The sequence below is a fragment of the Haliotis asinina genome, chromosome 2 (assembly GCF_037392515.1).
Source record: "Haliotis asinina isolate JCU_RB_2024 chromosome 2, JCU_Hal_asi_v2, whole genome shotgun sequence".
Classification (NCBI taxonomy): domain Eukaryota; kingdom Metazoa; phylum Mollusca; class Gastropoda; order Lepetellida; family Haliotidae; genus Haliotis; species Haliotis asinina.
The window spans coordinates 26,181,066-26,204,196 of record NC_090281.1 but is presented as its reverse complement, the minus strand read 5'-3'; the positions used below and the strand labels follow the sequence as shown (position 1 = coordinate 26,204,196).

Here is a 23,131-nt window from a genome sequence, read left to right as displayed (position 1 = left end):
AAAACAACAGTCCTTGTTACAGTGTGAAAGGCTGGGATATAACCAGAAATAGATGGGCCTAGATTATTTTTTGAGATAGCAACAGCAGTCTGAAACACTGAAACTGCTTTGTAGATTAAAGTCATGTAGATTAAATTATGCCTTGCTGGCAATGATTGGTTTGGCTTATTTTGTTTAATGTCACACTCAGCAATTTTCCAACCATATGATGCTGGTCTGTAAATAATCGTGTCATAAAACAGACAATCCAATGATCAACAGCATGAGCATCAATCTATGGGATACAATGACATGAATCAGTGACCCTGACCACCTGATCCTGTTAGTTCCCTCTTTAAAGACAAGCATAGGTTGCAGAAGACAAATTCCAACTTAGATCTTCATGGGTCTGCTTGTAACAAAAGTCTTATAATGATGTCACTTGAAACGCTATATATAGATATGGTTATAATAACCTGCCAGCTCCATATGGCGAGTTGACAGCAGGAAGCTGTTTTACATATGAATATTTACATCTGCACTCATGTACAACATGCAAATACATATTCAGCTTCCATACACATTATGGGTTTACATATATCTAATATTCAGTTTAAATTCACACTTTGGATTTAATAGTCAACTAATATTCAAACTTTATGTTTACAAAATCAGTTTATATTCACTCTGGATTTACATATTCAGTTTATATTCACACTCTGGAATTACATATACATTTTGTGTCCACAAATCATACTTATTTAATCACAATCTGGAATAATATTCCACCCATAGAATGTGTTTCACAATGATACAAGGGTTCTAACTAAGCCTCATATTTCATAGCAGACTTTTTAAATATAGTTTGAATTCAACAACCAGAAAAAAAAAACCCAAAGCAATTGGAAAACTTCTCTGTTTTTCCCTGTCAAACCCATCTACAATCAGTGAGAGTTAGCATAAAAATATTCACCAGTAACAAAAGACAAAAAGAAACAACAGCATAATAATAACAAATTAATTATTATTTCCTCATCTTCTGATGGGTCTAAGAAATAGAATCACAAAAAATTTACCAATATTGAAAGCATAACCTTTGCACAGTTAAAGATTGACTAGAACTGCAGCCAAAGCAGACATCTGTCAGAGTGGTCTACATGAGGGAAGGATGGAAATAAGATACGCCCAAACTGTAATACAGTGCCAACCTAAATAGAATGTGACCTGATTACATGGCAGTAATAACATCCGGATATTACCATCATCTGAGGCATTGTTAGTAACAGCTGACTTGCCACTGTATAGACAGTTGTGTGGTTTGCAATCATGCATCATGCAGCCATTGTGCATCTATCACACATCACTCCTGGAGAACTAGACATATCAGAAAAGAGAAAGTCAATGCCATATCGCAATAGTATGTGACTTTGACCACTTGCAGGATATCTCAGTCTCCGCAAATAACAATCTTTATAGCAGACCAACAATTAGTGTCTGAAAGTACATCATTTGAACAGAACAAATAACTGTTCAAATCGGGAAAAAGCCCGGGCATGGTGGGAGATTCAGAACATTAGACTTTACTTCGGGTCTCTAAAGTAGGGCTGATGTCCAAGACGTAATGATTGCTATGGAACCTGTTTCAGATGCACATAATCAAATCCCACCTGGTACCCATTCATTGCCAGTTGGAAGACCTGGCCAAAGAAAATTGGGGTGGCACTATGCGTGGCTGCCATTGTATCTCAGATTCTTGATAATGCTGTCAACTTCTTATTCAACCACCACAGATTATAGCAAAGACTGTCATGATATGGCTTGAACAGTTATGCTTGTGTCAAACAGCACCACTTTGCACAAACTTCGTTGATTGTAGGGGTAGTGTGACCCAGGGTTTGATTCCCCACATGGGTATAAAGTGTGAAGCCCGTTCAAAATACTTACCAAGATAGCACTGTCAACATCAACGCTAAAAGCTCTTTCATTGACAAAATCACTCACTAAAAAAAAAATATAAAACAACTCAACTCAACCCTGTCAATATTTCAACTAAATGTTTTCTATTTGTTTCTAATATCCACAAAATTTCAAACAAAATTAGCCTTAAAAATAGCTCAAATAAATAATCTTAACTGAACTTTCAAGTCAAAATGGAGTTATTTCCCCTGATAACCATACCAGTGTTCATGAATGGTGTGTTAAAGTAGCAGGACACTGGGTCCTGTAAGGTGCACATGTCTGTCTGACACATTGAAAATTCACAGGACCCCTAGAATGAAATTAAACACACATTTCAGATTCAGCATTTCTCATAATTAGCACTGAAATTATTAACATTATATAATGACAAACATTATAAACATAAATATATAAACTGTGAACAAGTGTCACATGTCACAAATAACAACTTCAGACAAAGTTATTGTGATATATTGAGTCAGGCACTGCGGCCAGCAGGTTGGGGACTTCTGTCCGACCGTTGGCAAATGTGCCGGATTTGTCAGAGGGTCAGACACTATTCGTGAACACAGCCATACATCTCTTATCTGAAGACTTAAACAGTTTGATGTAGTAAATCAAACAAAGACTGTGAGCAGAACTGAGGCAGCCACTGTGTTGTGGCAACCCAGTCCACAGCGACATGTCAGTTTCCAATGATAAAGGGAAATAAATCAAGCATGTATCAGGACGAGGGCAAGTGACGGAGAACTCCAGGCCACCGATCAGCTCTGTTACTCCTCAGCAAGGGTTTCATTATCAGATATACACAAAGTGCTCAAAAGTCACGACTCAGATTTCAAATAAAGCGAGCTAGTGTCACTTTGCCGACTGGATGCAAATTTTCTAATAGCATGTTGAAGCACAACCGATGTTGACATTATTTCACGCAGTCTGGCGTTCCTTGAGAGCTGAGCAGTTAACCTACAAGTAATGACAAATAGTCACTAACTTCACAGTTGGGGTACAATTGGAATGCAGTCTTTGAAACTGCTTCCTGTCAACTAATTATCTTTGGTGACTTAAATGTTGTACGAACTTACAACATGCCTTATCTCAAATGACTTTATATGGAACAAAATGATCAACATGTTGAATCAGGATTTTTCTTAGAGGTTAATAAGAGTGCAATGGATAACAGCAATAATGTCTAATTTTGACACAAGTCAAGTGAGTTCACTCAGGACAAAATGGGTACCCGGTGGGAAAAGTCATATGACTTTCAACCTTCTAGATTCCAAGATAAGTCTTTGCAAACTCAGAGAAAGTGAATGAGTTTTACCCCACTTTTAGCAATTCCCACAATATCACAGCAGAGTACACCAGAAATGGGCTTTACACATTGTAGTCATGTTAAGAATTGAACCTCGGTCTTCTGTGTGATGAGCAGACACTTTAATAACTTGGATACCCCATCGCCCCTTGCAAACATAAATATTTCTAAAATAACCGGTCTGAGCAATCCATAAATATTATGCTGGTAGACATGAACAGTATCTGTTATAGAAAGCACACCCACCCTAGTACAACCCTGCACATAAACATAACATGACAGCAGCTTCCTTCACTGAACACTGCACAATACCACAACACACGTGCCCACCCCTTGTTTTACAACCCTGCACTTAAAACTCCCATCTTGACATTACAAAGCATGACATCAGCTTCCCCTGACTGATCAAAGCATACAACCACAGCAAGCATGCTTCTACCACAAGACTGACAACAGCTTTCGTCTAAACAGTCTCATTCCCAATACAGCATTTGGGGCTTCAACACACACCCAGCTGACGTGAAGAGGGCGTGGCATGCCTCCCTTTCATTGTCCAGCCCTCATGACACACACTCAGCAATATCATTTTCACTCAATTGTTGTTGTAATATTGATACCTGTCAGCCATCTGGTGAGAACTGAACCAGCGTTTACCTGTGTCGGTATTACAAATCAGGATCAATATGCATTACCACTAGAATTCTTAACACACGTGTAATTGATTACAAATAAATGCTTTTGAAATACATCCTCCTGCTGTGAGTAATGGTTGATGACAAATGCCAGAGGCGCGTTAATTTGTCACTTTTCAAAGCTATCTTTCCATCAAATTTTTTAATACAGTGGATAAAAAAAGTTAGGGATATATGTAAATTTTGAAATTATGAATATTGATCTATTTATTCATTGACACACTGATGAAATATTAATCACAAAAATACCACTATAAACAAATTATTTTGTCCAGTATATATTAATTTTTATTTTAATCATTTCCTTTAAAAGCTGCCTTTATTCCAAGGATTTTCCAGAAAAGTCAGACTGCAGACAATTAGCTATTTTGAATCCTTTCCTCTGTTATAGATTTGGAAATAATGTGAAATGAAATATTTAAGACTTTAAAACTTTAAGTTTTACATTTTACATTAATTTGAACATAGGAAAAAACCCTTATAGATGTAAAGTAATTGTGTGCAAGATTTTACACTGCTTTTGCCAATACTGCAGTAATGAGTCAGGAGACACCAGAAATAGGGTTAATCTATTGAACCCAAGTGGGGAATCAAAGCTTCGTCTTTGGCATGACCAGCCAACACTTCAGTTTATCCCAATGCTCAAAAGTATAATTCCGAAAATTATTCCAATAATATGATGTTCTCACAGGTGACAAGCATGAAATGGGACATCATATCAACCATATTAGCTTTCGTCCTTCCACTGACGGAAAGAAGAGGACCTGCAGTCACTACGTTGAGCAGATTTCAGGCCATTTTTGACTAACAACTAGTTTCTGAAATGAACATATTGTACTGAAAAAAGTTCATACTGAAAGACACTAAAATGGAATGAAAAGGAGTCCACTGACTTTCTTTATTCCTGAAGCTATGGAAATCTAGACTTGCCACATTTTCTAGACTTGGGTGGGATTTCTTGGTTATATTTGCTTCAGGGTCTGTGCAAGAGACGAAGGTCATTTTTTCTTGAAGTGTTTGTTAAAGTGGTTGGTTGATATGCTCCTGCATGTGTTTGTAAAAAGTGACAGTAAGGCACTGCCATGTTGCAAGCACCAGCTGTAATCGCTTTTGTTGGCCACTGTAGGCACAGATTTGTGCAGTGCATTCTGCTATGGAGATACCTCTTATGAATATGGTTAGATTCGCCCCGTTAATCTTCAGAACAGGCAAGTGACAAGGGCAAGTGACAAGGACAACAGCCATTAACCTTCATCTCTTATCACTGACCTATCTCACCTCAGAGTAACAGTATTTAAAATTTTAATTCTTCGATAAATATTTGATAAAGGTATCATAAAAAAAATAGTCCCAAAACAGGTAGGAGAAGAGCAGTAAGTTAGCTGGCGCCATAACTTCACATGTAATGTCTGTTCAACCCTTGCACTACTTCTGTCAATGAAGACATCTAATAAAAACCCCCACAATTCTCTTACATAACATTGAGTGAAATGTGCTTGTTATCTCAAGTCCTCTATATCCACCTCAGTCGTGACAATGTTATCTAATCCAAGCGACAATCACTTTCACCTCTGGCTTTTGATACAGAGATATACCTTCCTGATATGACAGAGGGTCTTACAGCCACTGAATAGCACACGTTCCCTACACCTTGAAAAGTGCTCCAGGCAATCACTTTCAGTAACAAACTGTAGTTATTGTATTTCACCTGCCTGACTGCGGGTACGTAATATCATAATCCTGACTGTGGGTATGGCATAACACCAGTGTCTGTACAGTGTATCACCAGGTTAAGTGTGGGTATAGTATATCACTGCCATGATTATTGGTATGCTTTATCTTAAACTTAACTTGTAAGCAAATAGCATGACTGTGGGTCTTGCATTTTTAACAGCGTGACTGTGTTTCTTGTATATCAACAGCACGTCTATGAATTTCGTATATCAACAGTTTATTGTTAGTCTTGTATATCATTATCAAGAGCTTGTGCTGTGGGTCTTTTATATCACTATCAACAGCATGACTATTCGTCTTGTATATCACCAGTCATGGGTCCACATGTAGGCACGTCCCTTATTTCTGGCCACACACAAGGAAGAAGCCTCTCATATGTTGACGAAAGAATAGGATACCTAGTTCCTGATACGGGCTCCTCCAACATGAGATCTGACATCCCCAACACCTGAACCTGATCAAGCTTCCTTCTTGTATCATACCATTCAGACCACTTCATGGGAGACTTCATGGGGTCCCCACAGAGGAAAAATGTGTGAAGCCCATTTCTAGTGTCCACTAATGTGATACTGATAAACACTGTTAAAAGTTGGGTGAAACCATCCTGACTCACATACTTCACTGGGGTGCACTTACTACCGTGTCAGTCTTAACAAATCACAAATCACTTTTTCACTATGTGATCATAATTTATTCACAACCAGTTAGGAATAACCTCAAACCTTTATCCAGCAACAGCGATATCGGTCTTTCCTTCCACATAGTATAGTGGACAGAAGGGCACCTATTCTAACCTCCTATCTAGTATGAACAGCCAATAACAAAAAATTCATCAAACATTTTCTCTCATTTTCAAAAGTTTAATTTGAAGAAAACAACAAACCAAAATTTTCAGAAGTTGTTCAGAAAGTTTTAGATATATTTCAATACTATCTTAGCCAAGATGTTGAAAATGCTCACTTTCCATGACAGCAAAAACTTACACAATAATGGTACTTTTCATCTTTGGAAATAAGAAACAATAATTTTCTTGACAATATTTATGACATATATGAGTGACTAATTTTATGGCTTGTGTTGGCAAATTTCTATTTCACTGATAACTTGACCAATAACCAGTGAGGGGTTACGGCCAAGTTTGGTATTCCTGCATCATATACAATTTCAAAATACAGTGTTGAAATACCTCCAAATTTCTGAAGAAAAGGAGCTTTCAAAACTCCCAATCAGAATTTTCCTTTAATTTGCCTGCCAAAAGGAATTAGTTCAAAATCCTAAAACAATCCCTGGACTAACTGTCGACTTGATCTGTTGGCCTTGTACACTACTAACCCCTGGGACCTAACTGACCAATGTCACAACTACCACACCAATCCCAATATTGCCAAGTTGACTCTAGGAGATCAGCAGTCAAGCTGCACTCAACAACAGTACAACCAGGACCCACATTGTTTACACATATGCATTCATATCACTTAGTCACAAACCCACTCCCCTGGTCTCTGCCCTTAGGGTATTCCCATTCAGATATACAGGTCATAATCAACCTGGGTCATCGTCCCACTGACAACTATATTCCTGCCCATCTCTGCTGGGTGATGTAGTCTGGCCTGAAACACATGTAACATCACCTGTCACAAATCTGTCATACCCTCGGGACAAGGTCTATATACCATAGCAGGTTCTTTCTGCTGCAGAACAAGTCCTTTCCATCCAAGGACAGGTTCAATGTACCTAACCACTGTCCATCATACAAGAGGATAGGTCAAATTTCAGGAGCCCTTTACATTTAAGCAGAAAATTAAAGAAAGGATGGTTTGTGCCACTTACATAATCAAGCAATCTCACTACAAGGAGGACATTGAAAACTGATTTTGCACGTTGAAAATTGATTTGTAACCATGTTTGACATCAAATCTGGGTCGGACTTTCGAGAAAATGTCTTAACCACAAGGATATCCCAAGATCCTTGCCAGTGAACCAACAGCCTGCCGTCCATGGAAAAACCTCAGTTATATGATGAAAGGAGTGAGCGAGTTTAGTTTTGCACCGCTTTTAGTTGTATTCCACCAATATCACTACTGGGGAATTGAACCAGGGTCTTCTGCATGATGAGCCAAAGCTTTAACCACCAGACCCCACTGCCCAACAGCCCCTGCCCCTACCAAAAAAGAAAAAGTTCCAGCAAAAGGGCCTCATACCAGAGTGCTCTTATTGCTATTTCCTGTGGAACAAGTCCCACAAAAGGGGTCAATTTGTTAATTTACACCTCCTTAAAAACTGTTCTGCCCCTTTGCGCAATCTAGGATTAATTACACAACCAACTCGTCAACTTTATCAATGAAAAAATCAATGTACTGTTTTTGTTTCTCTGAAAATGTTCACACATTTTGTAAGATCTTTCAAAGCTTCAGTATTTCTAACATTAGATTTCCCATAAAACTAAACTTCTTGCTCAACACAAGCCACATAAAATCAATTCTGTTTAAACTTCAATGGCCAGGGCACAAGTATTGAACGGAGTTAAGAGATTAATGGTTTAACCAATAGAGGAGCAGCTGGTCGTTGAGTTTGTGTAGAAAGCTATTGTGCATGAGACTAGCCCAATGGGCTGACCAAACCTGGAGCTGGACACTGACCAGGGATAAACTCCAAATAGATCTAAAGATCAAATTAAAATCACAGATTTATCTCAGACTCTGAACTCTGTCACCTGGCAGGCAAATCTGCTAGAAAATATCAATATTTGTTCAAATCTTGCTTTCCGCGTAAAGTTAAAATTTTCAAAATTAGAGGTACTGACACATTCACTGTGACAATATCAAAATATTGGGTCTGTGAATGGCATTTAGAAGTGATGCACATGAGGAAGAGAGTTTACTGGATGTCATAATCTTTATTATGAGGAGGACAATGTTGGTTTGTAGAGCATTCTTATCCATTCACCAGGTGACACATTCATACCTGACACCCACAAAACTCTTTTTTAATCACTGAAGTTGTTTCATTCATTTTCTTACAATTTCAATAAATTTAATTTATCTCCATGTTAACATGAACTGGGAATTTTGTAAGTCAAATTTGGGAACTTTTACTGATATTTCCTGATGATGTAGGGCTGTTTATTGGCTTCTGAGCCTGGCTAGATATGTCCCTGACCACCTTGAGTTAGTATTTGTTGTTTTACTTTGTTTTCTAACTCAATATTCAGCAAAAATCCATCTTATTAATAACAGTCCCTGTCTATCTCACAGTCCCTGAACAACATTATTTCCCCTCCTGCCAAGCCTTCTCTTCAATGCTAAAGCCTCCTATGAAGCAAGTCTAGATTACAGAACCTCTGGTCTCCCACTTGGGCTTATTTTCAATTTATATCGGTTTGTTTGTTGTTATTGAAATCATATAAATTCAGAGCCTAAGCATTAGTCTAAATAACAAGCTGTTACAAATACAAATACAACACATCAAATCAGTACAAGACAATTCTGAAGGTGATCACTGTGTCAAAAACTATTCAAAAGTTTGTTACTATAATCATATATCGTTTCTTTTCTGTCATTTACAAGATCTGGGTGCAAAAGGAGGTCATAAATTTTCTCAATCAATCTACACATATAGCAAATCTGTATTTACAACACACACTTGTAAAATATGGCAGTACACTATCTTAAACAATCTACATGTACTACATTTGTCATTTACAACATCCAGTTCTAAACATGGCAGCAGAATATCTAAATCAATTTACATGTACAAAATCTGTTATTTACAACACCAGCTCTAAACATCCAATCACATTATCTAAATCAATCTACATGTACCAAATCTGTTATTTACAACACTCGGCTCTAAACATGGCAGTAAATTATCTAAATCGATTCCTATGTACCCTCTAGCTTACAAGATAAGTCATGTGAAAGTGCTGTTTAAGTGTAGATCGATTGGTATAAGTGGGGGCAATGCAGAAATCCTGCAAGGTATTAGTCTAGACAAGAGTTAAAAACATCATTAGCCTGAAGCAATAGCTGCGAGGTTGGCTGGTCGCTATAATTCATTACCCATGAACCATCACAGAGTTCCCTAACCTGCAGCTTGAGATGTGCTTCTGTACATATGTCACATGGCTGTCACTTTCTTAATACAAGATGTGTAACACGTTTATCCTCATCGCCAATTAACCAGCTTTTGTTATATCTCCACTCCATTATGATGTATGTGCCATAGATATATAGAGCACACGTTTGGCATTACAATCTCCATCTTATGTATCACTGACTTAGCACAGAATGCAAATTTTGAAAATCAGAGGTACTCAAATGTTCACAAAGACCATGTCAAACTATTAATTCAAGCCTCTTCATTCATTTTTAATGCGTTCCTTATATTTACCTTATCTCCATATCAACATAAATTGGGATTTTTATTCAAATTTGGGAATGTTTACTGATATTTCCTGCCAATGTAGGGAGGAATATCTGCATCAATTATCCAGCTTTTATTATATCTCCATTCTATTAAGATGTACATACCCAGAATATACACAGCACATGCTACAGTGAAGATTTGACTTCACAATCTCCATTCTGTGTATCACTGACATAACGCAGAGTTTCTGTTGCTGGAGAGCTTGACAACCAAAGTGACAGTTCTTAATGAGTGTTCAACATGAATCTACATTCAAATTAACGTCCTTGTTGGAGCTAGCCCTTGATCCTTCAAATACATCATTTTAGGAATGATCTTCTAGCTTTTGATGTCACATAAATGGGTTAGGAAGCCATCTGCATGTTCTATTTGAGATAGTACATTATAACTTAAGGAAGTACATTATAACTCAAAGGAAGTACATGATAACTTAAGGAAGTACATTATAACTTAAGGAAGTACATTATAACTCAAAGGAAGTACATTATAACTTAAGGAAGTACATTATAACTCAAAGGAAGTACATTATAACTTAAGGAAGTACATTATAACTCAAAGGAAGTATCTGTTTGATCACTGCTTCTACTATCCAAATATGAACTAGTATTACGTAATTTTATAGTACGACAATTTCTTGGGTGGTGTTAATCAGACTTGGAACCATAAGTCTCACTGAAGTCTGATAGTAGAGTTCTGATTCATACAAAGACTTCTATCATTATGTACCTGACAAATCACTGTCAAACTGTATCGGTCCCTAGACACACATAGACAGCCTGTAGTGCCCTGCACCACACTAACAATTTCAGACAGTCTGGCAGCCTGGTGGTTAAAGTGTTCTCTTGTCTTGCTGAAGAGCCAGGTTCAATTTCCTACAAGCGTACAATGTGTGAAGAGTTTTTAATTGCTGAAATATTGCTGAAAGAGCCTGGAGACCATGCTCACACTTCAACAGGATTCTTTGCTAGTTAGTTTATGCTAAAGACTGCTCACAATCATCATGGTCAATAGACACAAACTGAGACCTATTCTGCCCCGGAATCTGCACTGGGTCACTGTTCCTAGTGTATGTTGTCAAGAACACATACTAGAAAATCACACATTTACAGTGTCTTTCAATACAAGCCTGACCATTTAACAAGATGTTTCCGAAACTGTATACCTTCTAAGTGAGTGAGTAGGTATGGTTTAATGCTGCTCTTGGTGATATTCCATCAATATCACAGAGGGGAAACATCAGACATGGTCCTATACTGATCCCCTGTTCCCATAGTATCTGCTATCAAGAACAGATCCTGGACCAACATTTTTCCAGCATGTGATTCGTTTAGGTGAGAGCCCACAATACAACCTCAAGCAGATCCTCAAAATCCTTTCTTTCAAACACATGATTCACAGGCCTCAACTAAGCTGCTTTCCCCTAGTGAGCCCTCTGTTCCCAGCATATCTGTTAAACAGATCCCAGACCATCATTCTTCCAGTATGTCGTTTCACCCAAGTCAGTGTGTGCAATACAAACCTGATCAGATTCTCAAAATCAATCACTGGATTCACAAGTTTCATCTAATCTGCAGTCCCTATGAGTATCTTCTGTTCCCAGGGCATCTGTTATTAATAACAGATCACAGACCATCATTCTTCCAGTATGTCATTTGTCCAAGTCAGCGCCCACAATACAAGCTTAACCAGATCCTCATTTCTTTCAACAAACACAAGATTCACAGGCCTCATCTAAACCGCATCCTCCATGATGGTACTCTGTTCACAGAGAGTCAGTTATCAAGAACAGATCCTAGACCATCAAACCAACATTAGTTCAAGTGCATCTTTTGTCCCACTGAATAAACACCACCAGCCATCAAACATTTTGAAACAAAACATTTCTTTGGTATCTACCCAAGGGGCTAATGACACAAGGTTAATGGATGTAGGTATACTTCCACGGGAGCGTTCAAGCATGGTCGTTTATAGTGAGGACTCTAATGCCTGACACCAGATGTAGGCGGCATGGCCAAGCATGGCTACCCAACAGTATCAACCAGTGTTCGGGAATAGTCATTTGCATGCCATGTGATGTCGATAGTCTACGCTAAGATTTCTTCCCAGAAATAGTGCTACCTTATTTAAAAGTACATCTGTAAACATAAAACAATTAAAACCAAATGAAATCCAGAACAATGTGTAATTTCAGGCAGTCTTTACTAGCTAATCATTCTACACCTGAATTGGACTCCTTTAAACAAATTACTCTCTAGTGTTTGGCAACAACTACTGATAGTCCTGGGCCCAATTACAAAACGTGATTGTAGAGTTACAATCATCAAAGCACCACAACCTTTTTTTTTCAACAGTTGCTAGTTGTAGGTCTTTCTGGTATACGCATGGGACGTGAGGTAACCTTGGTGTTACAGTGTTCCCTTGTCACGCCAAAGCCCTGGGTTCAGTTCCCAATATAGGTACAAATGAGAGAAGCCTACTTCTGGTGTCCCCAACAGTGACACGGCTGGAATATTGCTAAAAGCAGCATAAATTATCAGCCAAATGGTTTTGAAACCATAATCCGACATTGGACTCTACATAGCACGGTTGACTGTAGAAATTAGTATGTGTAGAATTATTAGCTGGGCTGAATTGACAATAAATAATTCTACTGGACTCCGGCCCAAGGTTGTAAATTAAATCATCTGGTTTCACTGATGACTGATGTAATTTAGTGGTAGTGTTGTTCTTGTTATTTATGTGTCCGCAAACAGTATGGCAAGTACAAGCTCAACTTCATTTCTTAACACTGCTGCCTTATAGCTGGAATATTGCTGAGTGTGGTTTCAAACTAAACTAACTCATTTTAAAACAGCATGACTTTCATTGCAACGAAGTGTTTTAATTGTAGAACTATCAGCTGAACTAACTAGACCAAACATAGTGTTACAAGACTCAGGTCTCAGACTAGTAGGTAAGACTGCAAACTGAATTATTCTGTTTCAAAGATGACTGACACAGTTCAAGCTTCCAACCACGGAAACCATCTTGGATCAATAATTGTTATTTCATTCTTCAGTATTTGTGGGGATCAAGTTTAATAGTGGATGAAGTTTCATTGCCAGATAATGCTGCTGAATTTCAAAGAAATGTCTGTGTAATAGAGCGTAACACCCCATTTGCTATTTTATTTGTTTTCTGCATGAAGAAAGCAAATTTAAAATGTGCTTTTTGTAAAAATAATCATTAACTGATCAATGACTGCATTTTAGAAGATGATCAATTTTAAAACCAATTCCAAACAGTACTCAGAAGGCTAAATACTGTTTAGATTTTAGGCTTTCCATCATCAGAAGTGATCCAGTATATTTTTACACAGCCCTATCATCAATGTCCTGTTTCAGAGAAAACAAAGAAACTTTACAGAATTTGGAAGAGAAAATAATTTACATCCCTTACTTAACAATAGCATTACAAAATGGACATTTGACAACTGTTAAACTTTGAAGACTGTTATCCATGTGAGAAACTAAGACATTGTTTGGTATGTTGACACTGCTTCAGACTGTTTGACAACAGGCATCTTACACCTCAGAAGAGGTCCTCTTTTGCCTACAACAGGTCGCATTTACCCATGGGAGGGTCACTTTAGACTCTCGTGTGTTAGTGAGGTTTTTACATAGCTTTTAGCAGACACCACAGTAATGCTTTGCCTAATGTACCAATGTGACGAGTTGAAGCCTTCGCTTTGGTGTGATTAGCAAATACCTAAACCACCTTGCTTCACTACAACCCTCAAACACACAGGTGATTGAGTCAAGTTCAACCTTTCAATATACATCAGTATCAGAAGAGAACAGAAGATGGCCTCACACATTTCTAGAAACTGAACCCTGGCTGTTGTAACTTAAACTGGCACTTAAACCACCATGCTACCCTACCTTTTCCTTGTATAACCTACACGGTTCAGTCTCATCCTTTATTTCACCTGTTGCATGTATATCTGTAAGTAGGTATTTTGAATATTTTGTGATTCAAGTACCTGCTATAACTGTCTCATTATTGTAAGAGTCTTTGTGAAAGAAGTCCTGTTACATAATGTATCACGCAAATTGCTGAGAGGTCATAAATATTAAACATGACATATTTGTTTCAAAGTCAGTCTGACCTCCAGGAAACAAATTCAACTTATAGGAATATATGCAAAGTAAATGTTTAGAAAGGCTTAAAATATCTATATATTATGATTAAATAGTAGGCATCCTAAAAATACCTGTAATCATTCTCAGAAAAATTGAAACCAAATCCTGGACAACACTACCAAAAACTTTCAGGTACTGTTCCATTCAAAATGAATTCATATTTTCATAGAATATATTTCAATGGCACTTGTGAAAGGGAAAATATGTTTTGTCACCTCCGAATCAGCAACCCTCAAATCCACAGGAAGTAAATAGGGCAACACATCTATCATTCAAAAGACACCATGTACCGATACCAACCTCATAAAATATTTAGTGAGCAGACACATGACCTATGTCTTTCGACATTCTCTATGTATGAATACGTATATTATAAGCATTATCCCCCGCCCGGGATATATGGGCTCTAAGTAGGGTATACACACATGGCAACTCCAGGACAACACTGCCACTGGGCTGCTTTACCTATATCAATATACCAGCTGTTTGGGGATTACACATAAGAAACAGTACATGGTTAGGAAAACAAATATAATCATTTCCCACACTGCACTTATCCAAGGCTTTCTGTGCTGCTGTTATCTTCTGACTGTGAAATGTTACAGAGAGTAGACTTAAGTTATTTGTGAAAATTGTGCATGAAAATGAGTAGTTTTCTAATGATATAGGTTTATTGTTGCTTTTTTCAGCTATCGTACCTGTAACATACAACAGGCCTCTGTCAAGGGTAGCTGAAGTGAATTAATGAGTGAGGTAAGATTTCATGAAAATTGGCAGTATTCCAATCATTCAGGGTAGTTGAAGGAAAAGGTATTTCTTTCATATGATTTGAATAGATCATTTGGTGTTCTTATTTGTAATATACTATCAGTACATCCTGGATGTTTTAAAGAAAATAACATACTTCTTATACACACTTTCACCGTAAGAACAGAAATTAATCAGCTATTTAAGCCGAAATATTTTACAATCTCATCAAAATCAGATCTGATTGCAATGTCCCAGGGACATCTAGTGATGCATCATGTAAGAATGACCTGGAAACTTCAACCATGAAATGAAACAACTCAAAAGAAGTCAACTTCGTAACACACATCCATTATGCTCCATTCAATATATATACCCCATCCTAATTTCATAAAGCAACATCATCTGAACATTTCAGCTTGATTAGAGGAAAGTTGTAATGGCTTCCAGACCCCAGCCTGTAGGTCAGACTCCCAGTTCTGGTAACCAACTCGGGGTCCAGTTCATGCCCTATATCCACCATCAGAATCAGAAGTGATGAGTCAGCACTCGATGTTGGTTTCCACCTTCACAAATGCTGCCATGATCTATTATTCACATCATAAATTATATTGATTTATATTACCAGAACTCACTTCCTATGTCAAATGTCGGTCATTACAGCAGATCATGCAACTGAAAATACCAGAATCCAAATACACTATCATAAAACTGCTGCAAAATATTATACTAAAATAAAATAAATAAATAAAATACAAATACATCTTGACAAAATCAAACATTCATAGACACTTTTTCCACATAGATTAGACCTACCATATTACTCTGTTTCTGAAACAACAAGCCAGCGACAAAGGACAATCCACAATGAAGGAACTTGTGATGATGAGTGAAAGTTTGTTTGTGACATTTGGTGTTTTCACCTTCCCATGTACTTGGTATGTGCTGAACGCTAATTGAGGCCAATAGGTGAAGTGTGAGGAAGGTACAATGCATTGGACATCAGACAAAGACGTGGATCCTTAAGTGGAACAGTTCACAAAGTCTGCCTTTAACATAAAAAGCCAAGGAAATGACAGCTTAAAAGTAAACACCCAGTCTGCTGAACCCTGTCATGTGACCATTCATATGAAAGAGAAAAATGCCCTTTTGCCTTTAAAGTTAAAATCTTTTCAAACAAAGACTTTTTATTCAGCAAACAATTTCAGCTGCCAAATTATGAAGATATTTAAAGAACATATTTCTGTTAATGCAATTGTCTAAAGAAAATGCTTGGACAAATACGCTAAAAATATATCATCTCATTCCCATTTAACTTCATAACACATAAGAAAGAACAAACAATGTTGTCAGTGTCATAAAACCTGCTACAAATTCACAAACTAACTGTTATCGCAAGTTAGCCATTTAGTGGGGATACAACTTGCAAACACTGACAGGTAAGAGGACAGTTTACATTAATTCACCAGTTTGGGTGATTATTAAGAAGTTTTTAATCAGTCTATAACCAACCTGTGAGCAGTATCTTCACAAGAGTAATCACTAACCGGTTGTCACAAACAGAACATTGCAGGCAACCTGGATGATGACGTTTCAGACAGTGAGACCTAAGGACTATAATCCATGTTTGGGAAACACATTAGCTGACAGCTTAGTACAACCCTAATGGATACTCAAACAGCCAAACTTCATCCAATTTAGCCTTTGTCAAAACAGTCCCCAAATGTAAACTTGGGCAGCCAATTCAGTGAGTGTTTTTAGTATGTGTTCAGCTTGTGAACACCTTGATTCACTGTGAAAATATCACCAAATGGTTTACCAACTCCGACATTTAGTCACACATTCTTATAAATATCTGCCTCAGTTGTTCATTTCACAAATTTTGACACAATCAACTAAGGCTATAACAAACACACTTAATAACTCACTCACACTTAAGCATGCAACAGTGAACTGCATTTTATGACAAATTGAGATGATAATTATTCATGGTAATAAACTAAATTCCCTGCTGCCTGTTCACAGTCACAGTCAGAGTAAGTCATTCAAGGGACATGATACTCCACTCATGATAATACATAGTACGAGTGATTGAGTTTAGTTTTATGCTGCACTCAGCAAAATTCCAATTACATAGCAGAGGTGTGTAAATAATCAAGTCTGGACCAGACAATCCACTGATCAACAGTATGAGCATCGATCTATGCAACTGCGATAGGATGACATGTGTCCTCCAAGTCAGTGACCCTGACCATCCAATCCTGTTAGTCATCTCTTGTAACAAGCATGGGTTATTGAAGACCGATCCTAACCCTCTTCAAGGGTTCAATGCACAGTACGAATCACAGTATGACAGTGTGGGTTGTTGCTCATAACATCAACCACTATTTTGCCTTGAATATAAAAAATTGACAAAGCTCAGGCTTGTCCACAGACTGAATATATAGTGCCATGAAATGTGTGGTTACTGTTTTAATAGTGACTTCCCTAACATCTGATGGTTGATTTGAAAGATGAGCTATATAGAGGGACACTATTTTAATGTGTGGGGGTCACATACCTCCAGGATTACAGTATAATAGGTAAGTTGTGAATGACAGGGTCTGTGAAACCCAATTGGCCTCTTGCCAAACAGGTTGTATATCTCTCCAGTGTAAACACTCAACAATACACACAACAGGCTCTAGCTTGTTGGATATACATGCTATATATCATATAAGGTAAATATGCTATCCCATGTTGGGTAGGCATGGCATATAGGATACATGGTATCGTATGTGGGGTAAGCATGGTATATATCACATGAGGTATAAATGATATCCAAAGTTCTTTAGGCATGGTATATAGCATAGAGTAGATACCTCGTGTAAGATAGGTGTGGCATATTGGTATATCCCACATAGGAATATACAGTATATTTCATGTAGAGTAGGCATGAAGTCTAGCAAGTTAGTTGTATATATCGTGCAGCAATACACAGTATACATTATGTAGGATTTTCACAATATATCATCACACAGTATACACAGTATATCTCATACAAGTTATAACAGGCACACATTATGTGGGATATATTCAGTATATCATGTGAGGAGAATACACAGTGTATTGCATGCACATATCCTGGATTCCCAAGTAAACAGTTCAAATGGCAAGGCATTATATATACAGCTCTTACATTTCTTCTAACACATCTGTTTACTCCTGTTTAAACTTGTGCCCTTCTCAGGAAATCATTTTGCTTTTTATTTTCTTAAGAAAACACTTATATACTTTTTATCTTATTACTGCCATGGAAAACCCAAAGGACGTGACAGATGGGTTAAACAAAATGTGTTAAAAGAGAGGGTAATATTTCACCCAGGGCAGTAATGGCTTCTGGCTTGATTAAAAATCACTAAAATGGACAGATTTATGATCATGAAATATATAAGTCATTACTTGAGCTCCAGGAACAAGAATCAGGAACATGGATGGCAGAGAAGTACTATCAACAGGTGACAGTCTTATCGTACAGAAAAGGGTAATCTTTATATATTACAATGATGAGGACCATTTTATGTACATACATCCTCTTTATTTTTTAATACATTTTTGTTTTACTATGTATATCCATAAATTAATCCTCATCCTTCATCTACCCAACTTCTAGAAGGCCCATCAAAGAACTTAAACAATTCAGTCAGACTATTGCATTTGAAATTTGGTACTGCAGCAAAACTCAATGGCACTCTTTGAGAATATTCTCTGAAGATTTATGATAAAAAAATACAGATGAATGAATTAATGAAAGCATGTAATATTGAGGTAGGTGTCATGTAACATGAGACACCATGGCAATGTGGCAGTCAGGCTAATACCTGTCACTGCTAATACTGTTTGACAAACATATCCACCATATTTCAGATTTAAAAACTCTAAAGCACCATGTCATTAACACCAGCTAGTTCAAGCAGCTAGCTGATAACTAATATTGATTAATTCTACCAAAAATAAACTGCTATTTACTTATGCTGCCTTTCACACATTTTAGAATTTTCTAAATTTGAAGTAAATAACTTTGTCACTTTTAGCATACTGGCACAGCTGATTACAAATATTGGTGACTTATATCCACATTTTCCAAATTAGATTAATACAAGTCATCAGACACAAGATATCCCTGTGGCAAAATATCTGAGGCAGACCTGCATAACAAATCTGTGTCATGTATGTAAAGCGTTTCTGACAACTAAACTTATTTGTGCACACAGTGTTGTAAAAGCTGTAGTCAGCCGTGATGGAAGTAGATTGAGCAAGATCCAAGCCATTCACGGAAAAAACTTCAGCAACTGGGATGTCTCATTTTTTTTCAGATTTCCCTTTAAAGTCCGAACACAGATGTGCCCTGGCTGTACAGGGTTTGAAATTAACATAAGTTGAGTGAGACTGAAAAACTTCAGGAAGGACCTGCGACACTACCTTGAGGTCTGACGCTTTCATCACTGAGTAGAGTGAAGCAAACAATTATTGTGGATGAGTGAAAGTGAAAATTAATTCTATCCTTGCATTAAAAATTGATGCGCGTCTTGAATTTTGCTAAAACAGTGTCCCATCCAGGCTATTAAACGGTAATGTATTTGATTGAACTGTCATAGATCTCTTCTTAAGCATGAAATGTTTCAGCAACCATTTTTAGACGAGATACATTGCTTTTTCACATATAATTATAGTGTATAGTTTCTTTAGCTGGGCAGTTAATTTCAAACCCTCCATAGGCTTTCATTCTATATCTAGACCAGTGTATTTGGTTCATAATGCCTTATTACATTGAGGAAACTCAACACTGCCAAATCAATACTGCCAAGCATCACTTACATCCTGATCTCATACTTAGATCTACACTTCACATACACCAGCATTAATAATCCTAAGAAATGGTAGTAGATCGGTAGAATAGCTTCCTTGCAATCAACTATAATGTGTTCGAGGACAGTTTTTATGAAACCCTGCCATCAGACAACCCAACACTCCCAGGTCTCCATCGCCCCTTGATTGTGGTCTATTTTCAACAAGTACACAACCGACTTCGATTTCCGATAAAATTAGCAACTCTGGTTGTGAGCAAATCAGTTAAAAGGCGGTTCTTTTAGGATAGTGCCACTTGTTGATTCAATGACTGGAAATAGCTCATCTTCAGTTTAATTGACAATGAGGGTAGCGCAAAAATATCGCAAAGGGATTTGCTGGCGAAATTGAATCTTTAGTAATGGTGGTAAAATAATCCTTTCATTTATCAAAATTATTTAAAAATCATTATGATATAAAACCATCCTTTTGAACTGGATTTGGAGAGTGAGCTGGTAATTAACCAGTAGAGTTCGGTAGTTGGAGAAGGGAAAGGGACACAGATGAGTTGGTGGTATGGGCGAGTTATGTGGAGATGGATGAATTGTATGAAGATGGTGTGACCTGGTGCCTTCTTACGGCAATGGTTGAGTTGATGAGTAAAGGATGGGGAGTAAATGAGTTAGTGGAGGTATGGGTGAGTATAGAGAAGGATGAATTGCATATTGACAGCTTTGCCTGATTTGAATGGTTGGTTAAAGTGTGGTATTGTTAACCCTGCTGTCAGCGTTTCATGTACTTCCTGTTAAACAATCTTTCTGTCGCAAAGGCTTTCTACATGTCATGAGTGACATTTATGCCAAAGATTGATCAGTGTACAGTTATTGCCCCTTGAATGTGGTCTGTTTCCAATAACTACACTGCAACTATGATTTTAAATAAAATTAGCAACAATGATTGTGAGCCAATTGGTTGAAAGACGGTTCTATCAGGATATTGCCACTTGCTGACGGTGAGTTGGTAAGGTAGTGCTGTGATGAGTGTATTTGTGTTGGGATAGGTGATTTTGGTAAGGCAATGGGGAAGGAGTATTACACTATTTCTTAATATATTTAAACCATAAAACCAATGAAATTGACAGTTGACAGGAATCAAACCTGCACCTCCATTAAAGATGAGCCTTAATCACTATGCTGCCCCATCCACTGGCAAGTGGTTGATTAGGTCTTACTCTTGCATGAAACTACAGTTTACCTTTGTAATGCCTGTACTGATGTTGTCATCAGTTTTGAAATGAACCTAATTTGCTACAGACCGAGAGAGTGAGTTTGATTTGATTCTACTTTCATCCCAGCACCAGCGGGAGATACCAGAAATGGGATTCACACAGTGTACCCATATAGGAAACAAACCTGGACCTTTGTCATGACAATCAATTCCTATAACCACTAGGCAACCTAAATGCCCAACAATGTGTCATATTGAACACTGAGTAAGTGAGTGAGATTGCTATTACGTCACTTTCAGTAATATTCAAGCAATATCATGACGGTGAACTGCAGAAATGAGTTTCAAACATTGTACACATGTGGGGAATCAAACTTGGCTCTTCAGTGTAACAACGCTTCAACAACCAGGCTACCCCTCCACCCCTATAACGCCCAATGATATGACACACAAGGGCTGAATAACAGGCATATTTCCTGTACTTTCACATTTACATGTCAAAGATGAATGGTGAGTTGAACAATGAGACAACAACCTGCAACATTGTTGCAGACAATTTTCCTGACATCACACCAACCTGCCATCACAGAACAATATGCCAACGTCTTTGAAGTTTCAGAGCAGGACAACTAATTAATCTTATTTTCTTATAAAACAAAATGTCTATTGGTTGTTCATAGTCAACATTCAATATAATTCTGTGAAAGTTATTTCATATAAACTAAGCAAACAAAATATGAATCAAGAATATTGGGTGGGAGGGGAGATGGTGGGGTGAGAGAAAGGGGAAAGGAAGATATTTGTATAACATCAGTGTTTTGTTATCTCCCAAAACATTCACAATCCTTAATGTATTTGGATCAGTGCCTAAGGATTACATACAATACACAGATACGCCACGGTTGAAGGAATGGTATTATCTGTTATACATATTATTCCCTTCAATACTTCCAACAGTTTGAATCATCTCATCATCATCATCATCATCGCATCATACCACTGCACTGACTCCTGAAAAAAAATGAACATATCAAAAACACATCTGCCATGCAAACAATTTGATTTCAATATACAGATTTTCCAACCTGTTTATTTTAACTGCATCAAATCCTGCGATGAAGCATGATTAAATCTTATCCCGATGTATTGTGACACGAGTTAGACCGAGCCTTCTGACTAAATATGTTCATGATCCAAGAGGGGGATAGCGGACAAACAACGATGTGGTCGAGGTTTCGCTCATGGCTTCCCAAACACATCCTGCTGGCCAGGATTACCCTAGAAAAAACACAAACACAACTACAACCCATCCTTTGAAACGGCACTCACAAAATTCTAGTCTGTCCCACAGTCCCTTAACTATTTTTTTCCTTTCTGCGCTGCAATGCTAAATGAAGCAAGTCTAGGTCACTGAGGCTCATTTACAATATATATGGGGTTTTTTTTCTCTATAAAATGTATTCAAAGACTCAGTGTTAGTCTAGCGGGACTCTTATGATTCAGTTCATTTTGTTTCAAAGACATTAAATATATTTTCAAATTGAGTGGAAATCCAGCTAAATACTTTTCAGTTGAAGACTGATCTATTTAAGTGAGTGAGTGAGTTTAGACTTAAGCCCCATTTGCAATATTCCCACATCACAGAAATGGGATTCACACATTGTATTCAAGCCAGGATCGAACCCAGGTCTTCACCATGACAAGAAAACGCCTTCACCATAAGGCTACACCACCACCCTGATCTGTTAGAAATCCTGCAAGAGTAATGTGAACACCGGGCATGTGATACAAGTGATATTAAAGGAAGACTATAAATATGTATGTACAATGTCTACTGTCAAAGTTATATTCAAGTAGAACTGCCCTGGATTATTGCCAGACCTAGCAAGAATGATTCAATTCATTGAATAACCAACTTGCTCATCATCTGTGGATGATGTACAGCAACATGTAAACAGGAAGTCCAGGTCTGGACTATCTAGACAGCAGGACATCAACCACTGTCTCACTTCTTGAAGCAGTGTACAACAGGACACTGACCTCGTGAC

The 23,131-nt window shown here is 37.6% G+C and overlaps 2 protein-coding genes across 2 annotated transcripts in view; both read right to left on the bottom strand.

The window, feature by feature from the left end:
- Window positions 1-23,131, bottom strand: part of LOC137273481 (uncharacterized) — a 64,432-nt gene that overhangs the window by 23,057 nt on the left and 18,244 nt on the right. The gene's annotated exons all lie outside the window — the stretch shown is intronic.
- The window catches only part of LOC137273488 (LIM domain transcription factor LMO4.1-like), a 235,968-nt gene continuing 233,004 nt past the window's right edge, over window positions 20,168-23,131 (bottom strand). The window contains exon 5 of the transcript XR_010956138.1: window positions 20,168-20,187. The gene's annotated coding sequence lies outside the window, so the exon portion shown is untranslated. The remainder of the gene's footprint in view (window positions 20,188-23,131) is intronic.